This window comes from Triturus cristatus, chromosome 3_2 (assembly GCF_964204655.1).
Source record: "Triturus cristatus chromosome 3_2, aTriCri1.1, whole genome shotgun sequence".
Lineage (NCBI taxonomy): Eukaryota > Metazoa > Chordata > Amphibia > Caudata > Salamandridae > Triturus > Triturus cristatus.
The window spans coordinates 1,009,824,397-1,009,844,629 of record NC_140584.1 but is presented as its reverse complement, the minus strand read 5'-3'; positions in this window follow the sequence as shown (position 1 = coordinate 1,009,844,629).

Sequence of the window (20,233 nt, the reverse complement as noted above, 5' to 3'; positions counted from 1 at the left end):
CCACTCACTTTGGGATGCCGCACGGCAGGGTGAGGTGGCCGGGCCAAGGAGGGGGGTAGCAAACGGAGACGGCGCTCGCGGCCCAGACCCAGCCTGTCGGCAGGGCACAAAAGGTAGCGAGTTGGGGGCCTAACTCCGGGGAGAAGCTACCCCTCCCTACACGCAGAGGGCATGGGTTACCAACCAAATGGTGGTCCCATTGGTAACATGACGAAAGAGGACTACCAAGGACTAACAAGAGAACTGGTTTGGGGGCCATTTACGAACTGGATGTACCACAATATGATCTGCACAATATGACGATGACAGGGATTTATGGCCAAGATATGGGAGTTCGCAAATGACTAATGTAATCAGGGGTCATGCTAAAGGATGACCGGATAACCAGTATGTGTATAATCCTAATACAATCTGCGGCCAACAACGACCACAACAACTACAATCCTTGTTGGCTAAGTTATTTGGGACACCAGGGCGGCGGGGTTGAGAGAATAAGTTTCCCCCGGTTGGGCGCAGTGCGGGGGTTATGCACTGGCCTGGCAGGTTACTGGCAGTGCATACACCAACCCCCCCCCTCCCTCGTGTGTGGCACACCAGGCTGAAACAACTTCCTGGGCACCCACACAGCTGCCCCCGAGTACTTCACAGGTCTTTAAAAGACCATCCGCTTGTTAATGAGGCTTTGTTGGTTTTTCACCCCTCCTAGAGCCCCTGCATCGCCACTCTGACTTTTGCTGGAAGAATTAGCACGTTATACAATACAAAGTCCTGTCAGCTGAAACCCAGAGGAATCGGGTTTCTAGATGCTTGAATCGGGAGGCGTGAGACTAGCCTTGAAATCGGTAGTCTCCCGCCTGAATCGGGAGGGTTGGCATGTCTGCTAAGCGGTCCCCAAGCTTCCAGCTGACTCTGCTTTGTGACTCCTAGCCTCAAGATGAAGCTAAACCATTGCTAAGACCTAAAAGTAACAGTGACTCGATGAGCACAGTTTACTTTCTGCAGCTTTCACTGGGACGGGCATTGACTTAGGTTCAGTAAAAAAAAATATATAGCTGTACATTGCACACTTGTCTGTTTAAATTATAATATTAATTGTTAGAAATGGTGGTCCCTAGTTGGCAATGGTTTGCACTGTTGTCAAAGTAGGGACCCTTCTTCCTAGTCAGGGTAAGGGGGATACACTTCTAAAATAATCCCTGCTCACGCCCTTGGTAGCTTGGCACGAGCAGACAGGCTTATCTCAGAAGCAGTGTGTAAAGCATTTGTGCACACATACAGTAGTAATACAGTGAAAACACTAAGAATGGACACCACACTAGTTTAGAAAAATAACTTATCTTTATCTAAACCAAACACGACCTAAACAACAAAAATCCACAATACAGTAATCAAAATATGACTTTTTAAAGGTAGAAACACTTCTGTCCATAGTAAATTATAGATGTAAGACTTTCAACACAAAGTTCCTTGGATGCGTCAAAATCAAAAGCAAGAACAGCCGCAGGGAAGGTGATGCGTCTGTTCCTTATGCGCAGGGAAGGTGAGGAAGGTGAAGCGTTGGTTCCTTACTCCAGGGGAGGTAATGCGTCGGTTTCCAACTGTCACGCAGGGGAGGTGATGCGTTGATTCCTTACTGAAGGAGAGGTGATGCCTTGGTTTCTTACTGCGCGGGGAGGTGATGCGTCGGTTTCTTACTGCGGCCCGGTGTCCTTGTAGACTTGGTGCCCCGATTCGATGCGTATGGATCGGGGATGCATCAGTTCTCGATGCGGCGGCAGCAACGGCGCTGCGTTGGTATCTTCAACCGCGGTCCCACAATGCGTAGGTTCTTGCAGCCGCACAGCAGGGCCTGTGTCAGAATCGGTGCAGTGATTTCAGCCTTTGTAGATTGGTGCCCTCGATGCGGTGTGTGCCAATTTCTCCCGACGTGGGCAAGTGCTGCATTGGTTTCTTCAGCGATGCGTCGGAAACAGGTGCGGATGGGTCACACTTCTCGTAGTTGGGTTACTTTTCTAGCTCCCAACAGCAGGAACAACCTCCAGAGGCCCAGAACAGCAACAGGCACATCTTGGCAGGTCAGAACTCTCAGCAAGGGAGTTCAGGGGAGCTGGGGGTGAAGTCTTTGTATCCCCGAGACCTCAAAACAGGGGGCAAGCTCTACTTCAAGCCCTTGGAGATCTCCCTCAAGCAGGGAACACCCCCCACAACAAAGTCCTTGTCCTTTACTTGGCAGAAACAGCCACTGCAGGCCAACCCCAGACAGCACACAGCAAAGGGGCAGTACTTCTCCTCAGTTTCTCCAGCTCTTCTCCCCTTGAATTCCAGAAGTAATCTCTGAAGTCTTTTCTATCCCTGAGACTTCCAACAGGAGGCATGCTCTACTTCAAGCCCTTGGAGAAAACTCTAACAGCAAGATGATGAAAGCACAGTCCAGTCCTTTCCCTTCCCAAGGCAGAAGCAACCACTGCAGGCCAGCCCCAACAGCACACAGCACAGGAGCAGTATTCCTCCTCCAGCTTTCCCCGTTCTTCTTCCTGGCAGATTCCTTAGTTCAGCAGTAGTCTAAAGTTCAGGGGCCTGGGCCCCACTTTTTATAGCACAAATTCCTTTGTTCTCTGGTGGCAGAGAAGCTCACCCAGCCAAAAGCAGTCTTGTCCTCTCTGGTGCAGCTGCCCGGCAGGAGGTGGAGACAGAATTGTGTAAGGCAGACAGGGCCTATTCAGGTGCAAGGGAATTCTACTTCCATCACTCTAAATTCAGGTGCTAGTGAGAACTCCTTCCCCTACTCTGAATGCAGCCCAGGTCTATTCAGCCCAGCCCTGACTTATTCAGGAAAGGCAGAACACACACATCACCTCCCCCTCCCCCTGGTGACTGTCTGAAAGAATGCACCTCCTTAGCCCATGTCACTCCAAAGCCAGACAGTCAATACACAAACCAGCAGAGGCACACAGGATGGCTAAGCAAGAAAATACCCACTTTCTAAAAGTGGTATTTTCAAGTACACAATATAACAAGCATTTGCAATGCAATCGGTCTCGATTTTGGGAACTTGTAAGTATTTAGCCATGCAGCATATTTTACTGGGCACTGCAATATCTACTGTTCTTTAACATGGAATTCTTGTGAAAGTTAGGGGTTGCTTAAAACAACATATTTAAGGGGAGAATGAACAATGAAAAAGGTATTATTTTCTTTCACCTGTTCAAAATGTCGAGGGTCACCGTTGATGGAATGTATCAGATAGGGTAAGCTGAGACTGAGCGTGAAAGAGCTTTAGTGAGAGAGGGTGTCTGTGAGGGTGATGCTCCAGCGGGAAAGGGCAAATTTGCATATCCTCCTTGCGTCACAGATTCGTCATCACACTAACTCATTCACGCACGCATTCATTGGTGGGGCCCATAACACCAACGCTCATACGACTTCACTTTGAATCTGCACAGAGGAGGAAAGAAGCGCTGGAAATGTGGGTGGTACCTTATTACCTATAAAAATAAATATTTACAGTATTTACATATTATACATCTGCACTCGTAGAATCCTAACTTTAACATCAAGGCACTCCACCACTTGGTCGATGGACCAAGTGTTGGACTGCTTGATGGTGATTTAGAACCAGCTAAAACACATTTAAAATCTCAGAATCTTTAATCAATATTCTATAAAGAATTACAAACTCATTCTCTGTTAATAAATGTTTAGTTTATCTAATTAAATTCACCCTCATTGACATAATCAGCATTATAATCAATCAGAATATTAATAACATTGGCATAAAACAGTATGACAATTATATTTACCTAATCTCTGATATTGGTGACCATTCTCCCGCAACCTATCATCCCTGCATAAATCAAATCCCTTCCAATGTGACCCTCCAATCGAATGCAGGCTACAACCCCAATCGGTCCGGAGAAAAGTTATTTCGCTCAGCACAGCACAGTCCCATAGATATCCGGGGACCCGGTACTCGTGCAAGCAAATCGGTCAACGTGGATTCAGATCACACTCCTAGAACGCAACAACCTACACCCCTCTACTAACCCCCCGTTTTATAATAACATTTGGGTAACATGCTACATCTGCTACATTGGGAATGTCTCTGATTGGCTAAGCCATCACAATTAGCAATGTCAGGCTTTATTCACAGAGTTCTTTGTTTCTCATGCGACCGAAGATGTCATTCCATGGTTTGGACAGTTCTCATGCAAAAGGGTCCGAAGTATCAATATGCAGGCTTCTAGGGACAGGTGTCCTTTGTATTCTCTGTCACACTAGTTGAGTTTTGGCAGTCCTGCATGTTCCTATCCTTGACGTGGAACACTGTGACCCGGTCAGAGGACGCCTGGAGATCTTCAGAACCATCCGAGTCTGCGCAGTAGACATCACGCTCACACGACGGTGGCCACTTCCGAACTCCATTTTGGATATTGCGGCCTAGTAGACCCGAATGCCAACTTAAGCGAAACAAACATAAAGAATAATTAATATACGGAAATTAAGATTCTAATGTTTAAACCCACACTAATCCCTTCATAATTAGTATTTTCCTAGCTTATAGCAACATTTAAAGCAATAATACTCAACATTTCGTCCTACCAGGAACGCAAACCATCACAAAAGCAACATAAATCATGCAAAATTACTATCACAACACATGCTACAATTGATATGCGAACTTCAGTTAGTCATTAGAATTATTTGCCATGCACTTAGCATTTTAGACCCGCGTGTAATTCGTGTTTGATATAGATGTGATATTGGTTAATGTCAACACTCCAAACAGTTAATACAGGTTAATAGTTAGAAAGTTACGTAATTAGTATTTTATCATGTAGAGTAGAGAAGGTATACAAAAGTTTGCTTTACCTGCTCCACCAATCCCCCCTTTGGTGATTTTTAATATCACCACAAATCCCACTAAATTTCAATCTAAATTTTTGTGGAAATGATGTCTCAATTCCCTTACAACATGTTACGTTACATCACTGTTTCCCCCATCTCAATCTCCTTGGTTTTCTTATACAAATTTTCTTTCCATTCCTTCAGTTCTATATCTCCCATTTCTCTATCCTTTCTTTCTTTCTTTCTCTCTTCTCTTGGTAACTTCTCTTTTTATTTTATTTTAGTTTGTAATTTTCTTCTTTTTATACACACACACCCTAATCTTAGTATTAATACTAACATTACCACACAAGTAACTGGAATTAGAATCTTACCTATAAATGTACTGCCTAACTTAATCAAGAAGTTTTTAATGGTAGAAAATAGGGGTGGGCGGAATTTGCGAAATCCACTTTCGCAAATTATCGCGAAAATGTTAAAAATTATCGCAAACACTTGAAAATATCGCGAAGATGCGGTAGTTCTTTTCCCGCATGTTCGCGAGATTTTCTGCATGGTTGCGGCTCGCCAACTTACCCATGTGGTTGCTCGCGGGTGCGGCCATCTTGTTTTCAGTTGTCTCGCGGTGCATGATCGCGAGAAGAAAGACGTGATCGCGCGACGCATGACGTCACTGCGGGCGCGAACTGTCGCGAGACAGCGCAAATGGCTAAAAACAATACAACATCTCATGGAGAACGCGACCGGATCAAGAAAACTTGTCGGCGAACGCAGGGATTCAGGTAAGGCGATCGCGCGCGAGAATGTATTATTTTACAGCGCGAGCAAGAAACAAATTATCGCCAAGCTGAGGAATGCGGAAATTTTGACATTTTCGCGCTTTCCGCGGAACGCGAAAATGTCAAATTATCGCAATTTCTGCGAACGGAATGAAATTTTCGCCCAGGACTAGTAGAAAACCCTTTACCAATCTTCTCCCAAACACTTTCAACCTCCAATGGAACAATCTTCTCATGCAAGTCCGTTATATTCTTAATCTATTTCTTTAAATCTTGACTCTCATCAGGAATATAAGTACAACAATGTTGCACTTTCAGCATTCCACAGACTTCTCCCTCTTTGGCCAAAATAATATCAAGAGCAAGTCGATTTTGCATCACCATGGCTCTCATGGCTACCATTTTGGTATTTACCAGTAAGAACCCTCCAGCAGTGCTTGGCGATAAGCGATCCACTACAGTAGACAATTTTCTAATTTTATGTGCATTCAGAGATATTCCAATGGCTGGTATCAGTGTTCCAAAAATATCCCCTACAATTTCTGACCAACTTTCCCTCCTTCTACGTTTTAGTTGTCTACCTATCTCATGTGCACCATCCTTTCCCCTTCCCACATGAAATATCTTTGGGAAGACCAGGCCTAGGTAACATGTGCCATACCAATGGTCCGGCAAACGATAATAAACTTTGTTCCCGCAGATAAAATATAATCCAGGGAATACCGGATCCTTTCCTCCATTAAATCCCCATCCTCCCATGATTCTATACGTATCATAGCATTCACTCGCACCTATAAAATAGTTATCATACACAGTTTCATTTCTTCTGATACACAATTTCCCTCTCTGAGGTCAATCTAAAGCCATAGCCGGACTGGTTTCTCCCTTTAAATGTTTTTCTCTTTCTACGTCCCAAACTGTCTTCTCTCCTTTTCCCTCAGGTATCTTTCTTTGCATCTTAATTCTTCTCTCTTCCACCATGTCCAAGAAGGTCTTTTCCTATTTCTTCAGACTACAGGTAAGATTATTCTTAAACACTGCCTCTAAAGTCAATTCTCTAGTTTCTAAGAAATATTCACCTAAAACTTTGCCGTTTTTTATCTTATTCAATTCAGGAACTACAGGTGCTTGTGAGAAAATGTTATCTACATTGGAGAAATAGTACTCTAATTTCCCTGTTTTGTAAAACAAACTTGCTAACACACTACATGTTATTCCATAGGTCCCAGGAAGGTGGTGACATGTAACACCTTCTGACACTGATGCAGGTAATTGCATGTAAACATAACAATCCCTAACGTCCATGGTTTTTACATATTCATACAATAACTTTGAGAAAACATTGTTAGAAAAATCAGTTATAGACCTATCCTTATGTAAATTAGTCCTGTCTATCAATCTAGTTGTATGAGTATCATGAATCTTTTCTACATTAGTCTTATTCTCAGTATGACCCTCTATCGTTTCGAACGTCACTTTAAATGAAACTTTTAAGGCTAATACACTCCAGAGAAGCATTAGTAATGCTGTACAACAACAACACACCTTGCACCATCTTCGAAGGAACACACATGTAGATTTTCTACCTTCTGTGTTTGCCATTTCAGAAATGATCAGTGTCTTTTGACTTAGCCTCGTCTACCCACAAGTAGCTTTTGTCTAAACCCAAGGCTCTGAACGCCTACTTGGTTCTTTTCGGTTAAATGTCTTATCCAATAATTAAATCTCTCTGTTATTTCTTTTTGTCACTTCAGTCTGTATTTGATCATCTTTTACTTTGTTTTCACAATCTTGGCTCAGAATTTCCTGAACATCCGTCTCTTCTCCGATATCGGACAAGATAACTCTCAGGATTTCCGAATCTTCTTCCTCCTCAACCACTTCCGGTATAGCCACTCCTAGACTTTCTTGGCTATCTGCTTCCTCTTGTACTTCAGGAAGTGGCACATACGTCCATTCCGGTGACTTATACTTCTGGTTGGGTTTCTTAATTCGCTTTCCCTTCTTCAAATGTGTCTGATCAGTGTCTTCAGGTTTCTCTTGGCGAGACACCTCATTCACTTGTTCTGTGTTAGATGACTTCACTTGGGTCAATCGATACCTTAGTCTCTTTATTTGGTTTGGCCAAATTTCCTCCTTTGCTGGCCTTTTCAACTTACTTCCCTTTTCACCTCTCTCAGCTTTCCAAGCTCTCTTTCTCGGGACTTGTCCCTCTGGTATTTCTCCTTCACTATCCTCGGATTCGGTCTCAGTGTGACTTTTACCTTCAGCTGATCTTTTTTCCACAACTTCCTGTTCCTTATCTGAATTTGTCCCTCCTCGTGTTTCTTCCATGCAGTCTTCCTGCTGACTAACTGTCCCTTCTTCTACCTGGATGTGTGGTTTCCCTACAACACCTCGGGGGTCTTCTGCAACAATCTTTCCATCACTCTCTGTATCTAATTCCTCCCCTTCTACTTCTACAACCTCAGGTGAAATTTCTCTTGTACTTGCATGTGGAGCTTCTTTCTCAAGAATTTCCTTAACAGTCTCTTCAATGTTCTCTTTTACATTTTCCTGTGTTTTCTCTTGTTCATTATCTGACTCTGAGCTAGTATCAGAGATCTCCAATCGCCTTCTTAATGGCAAATTCTCTGGTTCTGTAACTTGACTTGGTTCCAACTCTCCCCTTCTCGGAGTTGGTCTGGCTCTTGTTTCTTCTGAGTCTGACTCGGAACTGGTATCGGATTCTCCAAAATATTCTTCTTCAGGTCTACTCTCTGGACTAGGGATTCGTAGAGTATGACTCGCATGAATCCAATTCTTTACTCTGGCACAGTTCACAGTCGTCATCGTCGTCAAAATCACTTAACGCGGTTTTCCCCAACGTGGTACCAGACAATTTCTTCTTCTATGTACTTTGATTCTGACCCAGTCTCCTGGACTCAAATCATGAGCGGGCTTCTTTTCAAGAGTGGTTGCATCTGATCCAACCTGATGAAACACAGAATGAACGGAATCAGCCAACCCCTTGCAATAATCCAACACAAAGTCATCAGATATAGGCAGTAGCTTGTTGACAGGAATGAAAACATGTCTCATCTCCCTACCCAAAATAATCTCATGTGGACTCAGTCCAGTATTCCAATCAGGGATAGATCTAATTATCATGAGCACTAGAGGCAAGACATCAGGCCATTTCAACCCTGTGGCCAAACACATTTTTCCCAATCTGTTTTTAATGGTGCCATTCACTTGTTCCACCACTCCAGAGGCCTCTGGACGCTAGGCACAATGTAGTTTCTGTTGTACATTCAATGCTTCACAAATCAATTTTATGATTTCATTCATAAAATGCTTTCCTATATCTGACTCGATCGTAACTGGGAAACCGTATCTAGGAATGAACTCTCTCAATAGGAGTTTGGCTACTGTAATCCCATCACTCCTTCTGGTTGGGTACACCTCTACCCACCGTGAAAACAGACAAACCACCACTAAGACATATCTTAGCCGATTACATGGGGGCATTTCAATTAAATCAATCTGCATTCTGGTGAAAGGACCTCCTTCTCGCCCTATTGTTCCCAAACTCACCACTGTCTTTCTTCCTGGATTGTATTGCTGACATGTAAAACATCTTTGACAAAGGCTCTCTGCTACAAGCCGAAACTTGGCATTATACCATGTCTGTTTGAAAAGTCTGATCAAAGCATCTCTTACTACATGTGCCTGTCCATGGTACATCCGTGCCACAGTAGAGACCATGCTATCTGGCATGACTGGTCTTCCATCCTGATAAACCCAAACTCGGTCTGACTCTCGGGGTGCGCATCCTGATTTTATCCACTGTTTCCTTTCCTCATCTCCTGCCTCTTCCTGCAACTGTCTTACCTCTTTCCACGTATTTGCAGTGTTAGTAAAAAGTAAGGGACATGAGATCATTTCCTTTTCCCGGTTTCTGACGACCTAATTCTGATTGCGCGCACAATATTGCGCTATGTCGTTTGCGAACTCGTTTCCCGCCGACACATAGTCAGCAGTCTTCGAGTGGGCAGCACACTTTACCACTGCTAATTGCATAGGCAGCTGTATCGCCTCAAGCAAATTTCCGTCAACTTCAGCATTCCTTATGGAAGTCCCACTCGAGGTCAAGAACCCCCTTTGGGACCATATTTGCCAAAAGTCATGCACCACTCCGAAGCCATACTGACTATCTGTAATCACAGTGACTCTCAGATTCTTTCCCAATTTGCACGCTCTTGTTAATGCAAACAGTTCAGCAACTTGAGCTGATCTCACTCCTTTCAAACAAGACGCTTCCAATACAGCCGCTACAGTACACACTGCGTATGCTGCACTCAAGATACCTTCATGTGTTCTCAAACATGACCAATCCACGAACATCACAGTTACTTTCTTTCAGAGGAACATCTTTTATGTCCGGACGCGGCTTGGTGCAATAGTCAAGCACTTCCAAACAATCACGATCCACATCATCCTTTACTTCCACATTTTCAGCATCAGGCAACAACGTTGAGGGGTTTACATTGAGATACCTCACAAGGCTCACATTCGTTGCTCTCAAAATGACTTTCTCATACTTAGTTAGACAACTATGCGTCATAAATTGTGTGCGCCTCCTGGTTAAAAGGATTGCCACATCATGCGGTACAAACACTCTCACAGGATATCCCATCACAATTCCTTCACTCTGTTCCAAGCTCTTACGGATAGCAGCCACTGCTTTCAAACAACCAGGCAATGCCACAGCTGCAGGATCTAATACAGCTGAAAAATATGCAATAGGTCGTCTCAATTTTCCATGTTTCTGTACTAATACAGAAAGTGCACATCCATCCGGCTCACTGCAATAGAACTCAAACTCCTTATCGTAGTCAGGCATTCCAAGAGCTGGGGCTTCACACAAACTGTCTCTTAATTGTTTAAAAGCCTTCAACTCTTCTTTGTTCAATTCAAGGGGGTCTTTCACATCACTCTTCGTCAATCTCACCAAAGGTTTTGCGATCAGTGAAAAATTGCTGATCCACTGACGGCAATATCCAACCATTACAAGAAACATTCTCACTTCTCTTTGGGTCATTGGTGCTCTCATTCCTTTTATTATTCTGATCCTGTCTGTAGTCACTTTCCTCAACCCTTTCTCAATTTTATGGCCTAAATATTGTACTTCCTTTTTGCAAAACTGTAATTTCGATGGGGATACTTTAAGTCCTCCATCTGCCAAATGATTTAACAATGCAACTGTATCTACCACACAGGCTTCTCGGGTTCTCGATGCCACCAGTAGGGCATCGATGTACTGCACTAGTACTGAACTCTCAGGCATTTTTAAATCTTCCAGTGATTTGTTTAGAATTTGATTAAATATCAATGGACTTTCTGTATACCCCTGTGGGATTCGGCACCATGCCAAGGTACGGTCGCCGAATCGGAACGCAAAAATATGTTGACTGTCAGGGTGCAATGGAATAGAAAAGAAAGCATGACACAGGTTGATGACCGTGTACCATTCTGCATCATGAGGAATCTGGTATAGGATCACTCAAGGATTTGGTACTATGGGACAACATGGTACAACAATTTTATTCACTTTTCTCAGGTCTTGCACTATTCTGAAGGTTCCGAAGGTTTTGTCTATTATAGGAGTCACTCCTGCAATTATTTCGGGGGTCAATTTATACTGGGGAATATTTGGGTAACTTATTGCTTCCTTTACAGTTATTTTTACAAGGTCTACATTTCTCATCAATCCCATATCTTCTCCTGTGAAATCCCATACCTCAGGTTTCACTGTTTTTTTTAATTTCTGAGGCAGCTCCTCTTGGTTAAATAAAGCAAATGCCTCAGTAATCTCGGGTTCCATATTGGCCATGGTCATTTTGTACAGTACATCCTCATCAGGAGTTTCAAAAGCTATGCCATCAGGAGTACAGAAAATCGTGCAATTCATTTTACACAACAAATCTCTCCCTAACAAATTTACAGGGCTGGTATCACACACGACAAAACGGTGCATGTCATAAAATTTCCCTTTTTTAACTTTAACTGGTTCAGTAAGGTGCGTTTTTATCTGTCTGTTTGAGACTCCGACTACTTGGATTGTGTCATCCGAGAGAGGAAGATTTTTAACATCAGCTGATCTAACAGTTGAACGAGTAGCACCAGTATCTACTAGGAAAGTAATATTTTCATCATTTATCTTTCCGTCTACAAAAGGGCCTGTCTGGTCTACTTCTAGAGTTGCGCCATGTACGCACTCTTCTTCTTCTCCTCGGCACCGTCAATAACTCTCTTCTGACTCACTCTCATCGCATTGCAGCTAATACTGCGAAACAGCACTAGCGCACGGTAGCTTTGTTACCTGTTCCTCGGTGTAGAATCCTGTCTCATTACTGTATTTCTGAGGATTTACGCTCTGTGGATAAAGTGGCTTTGGCACCTGACACTGTTGGGCAACAACCTGCTGCTGTTGCTGTGGTTGACAACTCACCTCATTCTGCACCTGTGGATTCAATGATGCATTATCGCCATTAGCATGTGGGGGCAATTTACACTCGGATTTCCAATGCCCTACCTTTCCGCAGTTATGACACGGTCACTTCTTTTTGGCTTCTTCTAAACTAATCTGTCCCCATCCCTTTCCAATATTAGGTTTTAGTTTTACGTGGCCCATGCCATTTGCTTGTTCAATCAGTTGGGCTTCCTGTCTTTCCGCTACCTTAATCTGAGGCCACATGGACTTTTCTTTTAACTTGCGTTGCTTTGCTTCAATTTCGTCACTAAAATATTTTGCATGTCTCAGTACCTCATCTATCTTTTTATTTTGCCAATCCACTGTATGCTATTCAATCATTTCGCTTACCTCAGGTCTCAATCCATACACGAATCGATATACAAAATTACTCAAATCCTTCTCACTCAGTTTTTCATCACCACTGTATTGCTTAAAAGCTAATAGTAATCTTTCATAATAGGCATGTACAGATTCTTTTACTTCCTGGTGAGTTCTATCAATCTTTACCCAATCCGTTTCTCTCGGAGGCACTTTATTCTTCAAAAAGGTGATTACCTGCTCATACTTTCTCATTATCTCTGGATCAGGGGCACCTGTTTTAGGATCCCTAGGATTCTCTTGAGTGGGCCAACCAATTTTAATTTTATATTCCGCCCATAGGTCTGCCGGCACAATTATATCAAACAGAAAATTCAAATCTATCCACAGTACCTTTGATAATTTAACAAATCATTCTACTTGTCTGTACCATTCCACGGGCTTTTCCCTTAGTCGGGGAAAATCATTTGTGAATGATAAAATGTCCTGTCTAGTCCAAGGAACATGCACATACCCTCCTCCTAGGATCTCCCTCATGGGACATTCTGTTGCCAACGTTTCTTTTTCTCTTACCGGAAACGCTGAAAAGGTCTTATCTGTGGCCTCATCTCTTTTCCGAAACCACCTGCTTTTCCACCTATCTACATCACCCCATTTCCTTAGTAAGGCAATCAGTTCTTTGATTTTAGTTAATCGTCCTACAGTATTTAAATTTTCGATATCCTTTTCGGAGAAATCTACTCTATATGGTTTCTGTAATGACCGTATTTTTTCAAAATCAATACCCATTTCGCTTGCTGTTGCTTCTAGTTTCTCATGCAATCTTCTTGCTCTCCAAGTTATACTCTTACACAGAAACATTAACTCTTCGTCCTTATATGTTTTTAATTTTTCAGTTGGAATCGTCCCTACTATTAATTCTTCCAGTGTTATTTTTAGTTTTGCCACATCTAAAGGTTGAGGTTCTGTATCTTTTTGCTGTAAGCTCCTTAACCAGTCACTCAATTCGTCAGAAGTAGGACCTACAGGAATTGTTTCATTTCTCATTCGCTCTACGCTTCTCTCTTGGGTCTCTGGTGCTGATTCTGTTGTCATTAGCATTTTACTTGCTGGGCTTTGATTCATTGTCAAATTTTTAGGAGTACTTAACCCTGAGGTTCCTACAAATTTTCCCCATGGATTTTCTACCGAACTTCTTGCTTCTGTCTCAGTTGGTTTATTACTATGGTATGGAACGGTCAAACAATGCTCGCTATCCTTCTTTTTATCAAAGACAGGCATCACTGGTCCTATAGTTACAGGCACAGTTACAGCTTCCATATTTTAGTCAATTCCCTAATTTTCTCAGTTAGTTCCAAAGTAGTCCTAACCAATTCTGCTGAATTTTCATTTATCATCCTCGGTTCTAACCTCATCATCCTTTCTCTTAAGTTCCTTAATACCGCTAAATTAAATGAACCATTTTCTGGAAACGCTAAAACTCCATCATCTTTTGTATACTTTGCCCAATTATCTAGCCAAATACATGTATGATTCCCATATTTCGCTAACATGAAGGATGCGGGTGATTTCGGTGGAGGAAGTAACTGTCCTTCTCTAGTCACAATCGGCTTATCCTTTTAAAATAAATTCTTGATCTTCCCAAACCATGACTTTTTCTCTTTCTCGGGTGGATCATAGTACATAATTTTCTTATTCTGTAATCTCAACTTGCTAGACTTCTTGAATCACTCCTCTACGACTATTCTTGTTTGCTGTCCAATCGCAGCGCGACTCACACTAACACACCAATCAGGAGCGTCTTCTACGTCACTTTGTAATTCTCCAATCCCAGCGCGACTCACACTAACGCACCAATCAGGGGCGTCTACGTCACTCTGGAATTCTCCACTCCTAGCGCAGCATACACCGACGCACCAATCCGTGAAAACTTCATCTCTCAATGGCTGGCCAATCCCAGCGTGGTTTTACTGACGTCAGCTTTTCTGCCTACTCCAGTTTCGGCTGACCCCTGCTTTACAAAGTTTATCGGCAAATATTCTCTTACGCTCTTTTAAATCAAACATCTGTTAGTAACGACATAAACACACCACCATTGCCTGTTTAGCTAAACCAAGAGATAGTTTTGTCCAATTACCCAAGAATTCCGTATTTCTCGAGAGCAGTGCTTAACTATGCCCTTCCAGGGAATTATTCCGTTTCGCCGATAAAGTAGCCCTTCCCTATACCTTACCCTTCTAACAAGCAAAAAGGCTAACCGTTTCTCTGGGGATAAAACACATGTGGAGACTACACTACTCCTGAGAATTTAGGCCAGAGTTTCACGAGACAACCTGTTGCTATTGCACTCACGCACATTCACACTGAAATGTCCCTAACGGTAACACACGACGATGTTACCAACTCGAACCCAGACAATGCGTCATGCGACTCCAATCGCCACACGTTTTTCCCCGTGTACCTACAGGGCAACCAACCAATACACCGTGCGACTTCACTTGCCACACGTTTTCCCCCGTGTACCTACAGGGCATCCAACTTCCTACATCCCGGAAGTCTTCAAAACAACATAAAACGCAATGCGACTCAACATTGAATGTTAGTACATAAATGAACAATCAATCAAACATCCGCGATCAATAATCAATTATCAATAATCACCAAACCAATGCAATAAAACCATAACTCTGCTACCAGAAAAACTGCTCCAGCGGGAAAGGGCAAATTGACATATCCTCCTTGCATCACAGATCCGTCATCACACTAACTCATTCACGCACGCATTCATTGGTGGGGCCCATAACACCAACACTCATACGACTTCACTTTGAATCTGCACACAGGAGGAAAGAAGCGCTGGACATGTTATTACCTATAGAAAGAAATATTTACAGTATTTACATATCATACATCTGCACTCATAGAATCCTATCTTTAACATCAAGGCACTCCACCACTTGGTCGATGGACCAATTAGTTGGACTGGTTTATGGTGATTTAGAACCAGCTAAAACACATTTAAAAACTCAGAATCTTTAATCAATACCCTATAAAGAATTACAAACTCATTCTCTGTTAATACATGTTTAGTTTATCTAATTAAATTCACCCTCATTGACATAATCAGCATTATAATCAATCAGAATATTAATAACATTGGCATAAAACAGTATGACAATTATATTTACCTAATCTCTGATTTTGGTGACCATTCTCCCGCAACCTATCAGCCCTGCATAAATCAAATCCCTTCCAATATAACCCTCCAATCGAATGTAGGCTACAACCCAAATCGGTCCGGAGAAAAGTTCTTTCGCTCTGCACAGCACAGTCCCATAGATCTCTGGGGACCCGGTACTCGTGCAAGCAAATCGGTCAACGGGGATTCGGATCACACTCCTGGAACGCAACAACCTACACCCCTCTACTAACCCCCCTTTTATAATAAAATTTGGGTAACATGCTACATCATGGTTTGGACAGTTCTCATGCGAAAGGGTCCGAAGTATCAATATGCAGGCTTCTAGGGACAGGTGTCCTTTGTATTCTCTGTCAGTCACACTAGTTGAGTTTTAGCAGTCCTCCATGTTCCTATCCTTGACGAGGAACACTGTGACCCGGTCAGAGGACGCCTGGAGATCTTCAGAGCCATCCGAGTCTGCGCAGTAGACATCGTGCTCACACGACGGTGGCCACTTCCGAACTCCATTTTGGATATTGCGGCCTAGTAGGCCAGAATGCCAACATAAGCGAAACAAACATAAAGAATAATTAATACACGTAAATGAAGATTCTAATGTTTAAACCCACACTAATCCCTTTATATATTAGTATTTTCCTAACTTATAGCAACATTTAAAGCAATAATACTCACCATTTCGTCCTACCAGGAACGCAAACCATCACAAAAGCAACATAAATCTGGAAAAATCCTATCACAACAAATGCTACAATTAATATGCGTACTTCAGTTAGTCATTAGAATTATTTGCCATGCACTTAGCATTTTAGACCCGCGTGTAATTCGTGTTTATCAAGATGTGATATTGGTTAATGTCAACACTCCAAACAGTTAATACAGGTTAATAGTTAGAAAGTTACGTAATTGGTATTTTATCATGCAGAATAGAGAAGGTATACAAAATGTTGCTTTACCTGCTCCACCAGTGAAACAGTGTGTGAGAGAAGGGAGATGTGTCTGAAAGCATGTGCAAAAGAAATGTGTGTGTGAGTATACATTGGGTGTGTGCATTTGAGAGAAAATGTGTGCATGAGAATGTGTTTGATAATCAACTCAAGAAGCATTTGTTATAAAGGTCTGTTTGGGAAAGTGTGGTGTCTGAGAAAGAGAAAGACTGTTTGAAAGAGAGAGAGAGAGGGGGCGCGAGAGAGGTGAAATTGATAGTGCAGCGAAAAATGAAGCAAAACCAGGAGAGAGCAATGCAGTAACATAGGAGAGCTGGGCAATCCGAAACTGCAGCCTATCCGTGTTTGTTGTGCAGACAGCATAGCTTGGCAGTCTTACTCATGTATCTGCTAGCGACGGGAGGAGAAAAGTGGGATATCGCCCCTTGGACCAACACTGACATCTGTGCTGCAGTGGGGGCCCACCAGGGAGGCATTATGTGACAGAATTGGCTCAGCAGAGCCATGCACGATACTCGAAGCCCTCAGCCGATACTCTCCAATAGGCAACATAAATAGGCCCTAACTCTCTCGATGTCCAGACCTACATGCTCCCAGGTGCACATCTGCTTAATGTGTGACAGAGCTAGAGGGCAATAGCTCTAATCCCTGAAGCAGTGCACACGTGCAAGAAGGAGGCTACAGCAGTGTCGGCTCCTTCATTAGGGCATGTGGGCGTCGCCCCACTGCTTTCTCGCAGTGCGAGAAGGCAGAAACATAAAATGGTAAAAACCACCATTTTATGTTTCTGCTTCTTGCACTGCGAGAAAGTAGAAGTGCCTGGTTGGGGGCGGGCAGTCCTGCTTGAGGGAGGGGGGGAGTGGCTTACCAACTGTTGTGGGTACTGACTGTTTTGTCTGCTCCAGTAGCCGACCAAACAGTCAGTACCCACAACAGTGGGTAAGCCACTCCCCCCTGCCCTCAAGCCCGACCGCCCACTCTCCCTTTTTCTCTATGTAGGAGAAAATGGCGCAGCTGGGGCGCTCTCCCGTGCGCCTACAATCACAACGCTGCCATAGCAGCGTTGTGATTGGCTTAGGGAGCAGCAGGAGCTGAGGCGGCGGTTGTGCGGAACTGGACTGGAGGATGGTATGTTTTTTAAAACTTATATGTAGATTTATACCGTCCCACTTGTATTTGTAGTAATGCATGGCTAGTAGGTAATTACGGAATACGGGACCAGGCTATGTTTCGAGAGTGTCCGCCTGCGCGGGGACAGAGTCAGTCACAAGCAGAGGCACCGACCTTTTGCAGACTCTCTTGATCTACCTGCAGGCTTCTACAGCGCAGGCCTTTTCGTTTTGACTCACTTGCATCATGCACAGCTTCCGTGGTACTTCCGGTTGAAAGCCTAAAGGCCTGGCCGTGATTCGAACTATAGATGTCTGAAGCAGGTGCATTTACCTCCTGAACTATCATGCCGGTGGCATGCATCTTTCACGCTGCTCTGCGGTCTCGCTTGTAGAGGGTGATGGACGGTTCTCGGCGCGCTACACACCACAGGAGCTGGTACCTGGGGTCAGTATCTCAGGCTGTGTGCAGCCATCTGGGGTGGTAGGGGGGAGGGGTGGCAGATTAGTGGTGAGGGGAAAAGGTCAAAGCTACCACAGTGACCTGCATTTATAAGCATTCATTTAAGAAGGATGGGGTCCTGCTCTGTGGTGTTGTTTCTCTTCTAGTAGACATTTTTAGAGCTGTGAACGTGGGGAAGGGGTCGCGGGACTCAGGGGGTGTATGCCAAGCAAGGGGAGGGAAGGGGGGGGCTGCAGGGACCGTTCTCTCTCGCACTTCTCGTTCTGCTTTTCTTTGACAGTCTGAAATCTGGACCACATGCTGTTATTGGGTCCACAGTTACTATTGTACAATCGAATCCTACTTAAATTACCGACCTTGGAACGATGTAAAGCTCGGTCGGCCATGTCATGATTCGATGTAAATGGGAAACCTGTCATGTCAGCGCTTGGAACGGGGGAATCATGTTCAAGTCTCAGCGTCGGCTCAAAAGCACCCTGTGATTCTGGGCAAATCACTTAATCTCACACCGTCGACATAAGGCGCTGCATACAACTGTTTCAAACTTTGTAAAGCAAGGAGTGCAATATTCTGTGCACATACTGCACTGCAATTTTACCCGTAGCTGTACAGGGCTGCAAGATAGCAGCAAAGTTAGGTTCCTATCGTGTCATTCATGCATTTTTTTAGGAGCTGCAGTGTAGTTCAGTTCATCTTCGTGTGCTTGGGACTGTTGCTTGCCTTTAGAATACCTATAAGTGCCTGACACAGCCGTCAATAGCAGTGTCCGGCCTCTGATTGTTTTTTTAGAGATTTGGCTTTGCTACTCTAAGTGCCTTACATACTGTTACAGCTTTCAGCCTTGCTCTTTCTCAAGGCACTTGACTCGGATTATCAGAGTGCCTGGAGGTTCTTCGGTTCGTAGTTTTGTGCATTAAAGAGTGCTTGTTTTTTGCCACTAGTTGGCTTTTGCATCGTTGTCTACCTGCTTATTATGCGTACATTGAGCCGCCTTACCGACCTTCAGAGTGCCTAGTGGTGCTTAACCTTACTCTCCTGAGCGCACTTGTACTTGTGTCTGACTTCCAAAGTGTTGAAAGCTTCCTTCACTGTACCGAACACATGTACGCTTCACTGCCATTATTAGTGTATTGAGGCACCTGTGTCTGAGTGCCAAAGGAGCTTACCTTTGTCATTATAACTGCTTAGAGGTGCTTGACTGCCTTTTGTGTACTTTGAGGCACTAGACTACATAGTGCATTCTAGCAGTAATTATATACATATATCTCACAATACTCCTTGAAGGTTCCAGGCGCTTTATGAGTTTTACTCCAGATGCGACCATGTGCCCCATTCGGTCGTGTGCTACGAAGCCTCATATCGCAGTGGTGTGCGCTGGAAATGCATGTGTCATGGCATGGTGGCTGTTTGTGCCTCAGACTGATTTGCATATGGCCATGCCTGAACTGGGGTGGCAGAGTGGGCTAAAGAACGGTGATGGATTAAACCCAGATCAGTTGACTGGGGGTGAGTGCTTGCAATGTTTAACACTCCGTCCATCATTTCCTTTGGTTTTTGCTTTGTTCGCCCTAAGTTGGCAGGGTATGCTAGGACGTGAGTCCCTTGCTCACTTTGCCACTGGATTCAAGCAAGCATGGCTGAAGACGGCTGAAATGCCAGAAACCGGTCCTAGGAAGCTTGTTTCCGGTCCAGGGAAGGCATGGCTTGGCAGTTCGGGCTGGACTGTTCCCATGAGGCACAGGGTCAGACTGATTTGCATATGGCCATGTCTGAACTGGGGTGGCAGAGTGGGCTAAAGAACGGTGAGGGATTAAACCCTGATCAGTTGACTGGGGGTGAGTGCTTGCAATGTTCAACACTCCGTCCATCATTTCCTTTGGTTTTTGCTTTGTTCGCCATAAGTTGGCAGGGTATGCTCAGACGTGAGTCCCTTGCTCACTTTGCCACTGGATTCAAGCAAGCCTGGCTGAAGACGGCCTAAATGCCAGAAACCGGTCCTGGGAAGCTTATTTCCGGTCCAGGGAAGACATGGCTTGGCAGTTCGGGCTGGACTGTT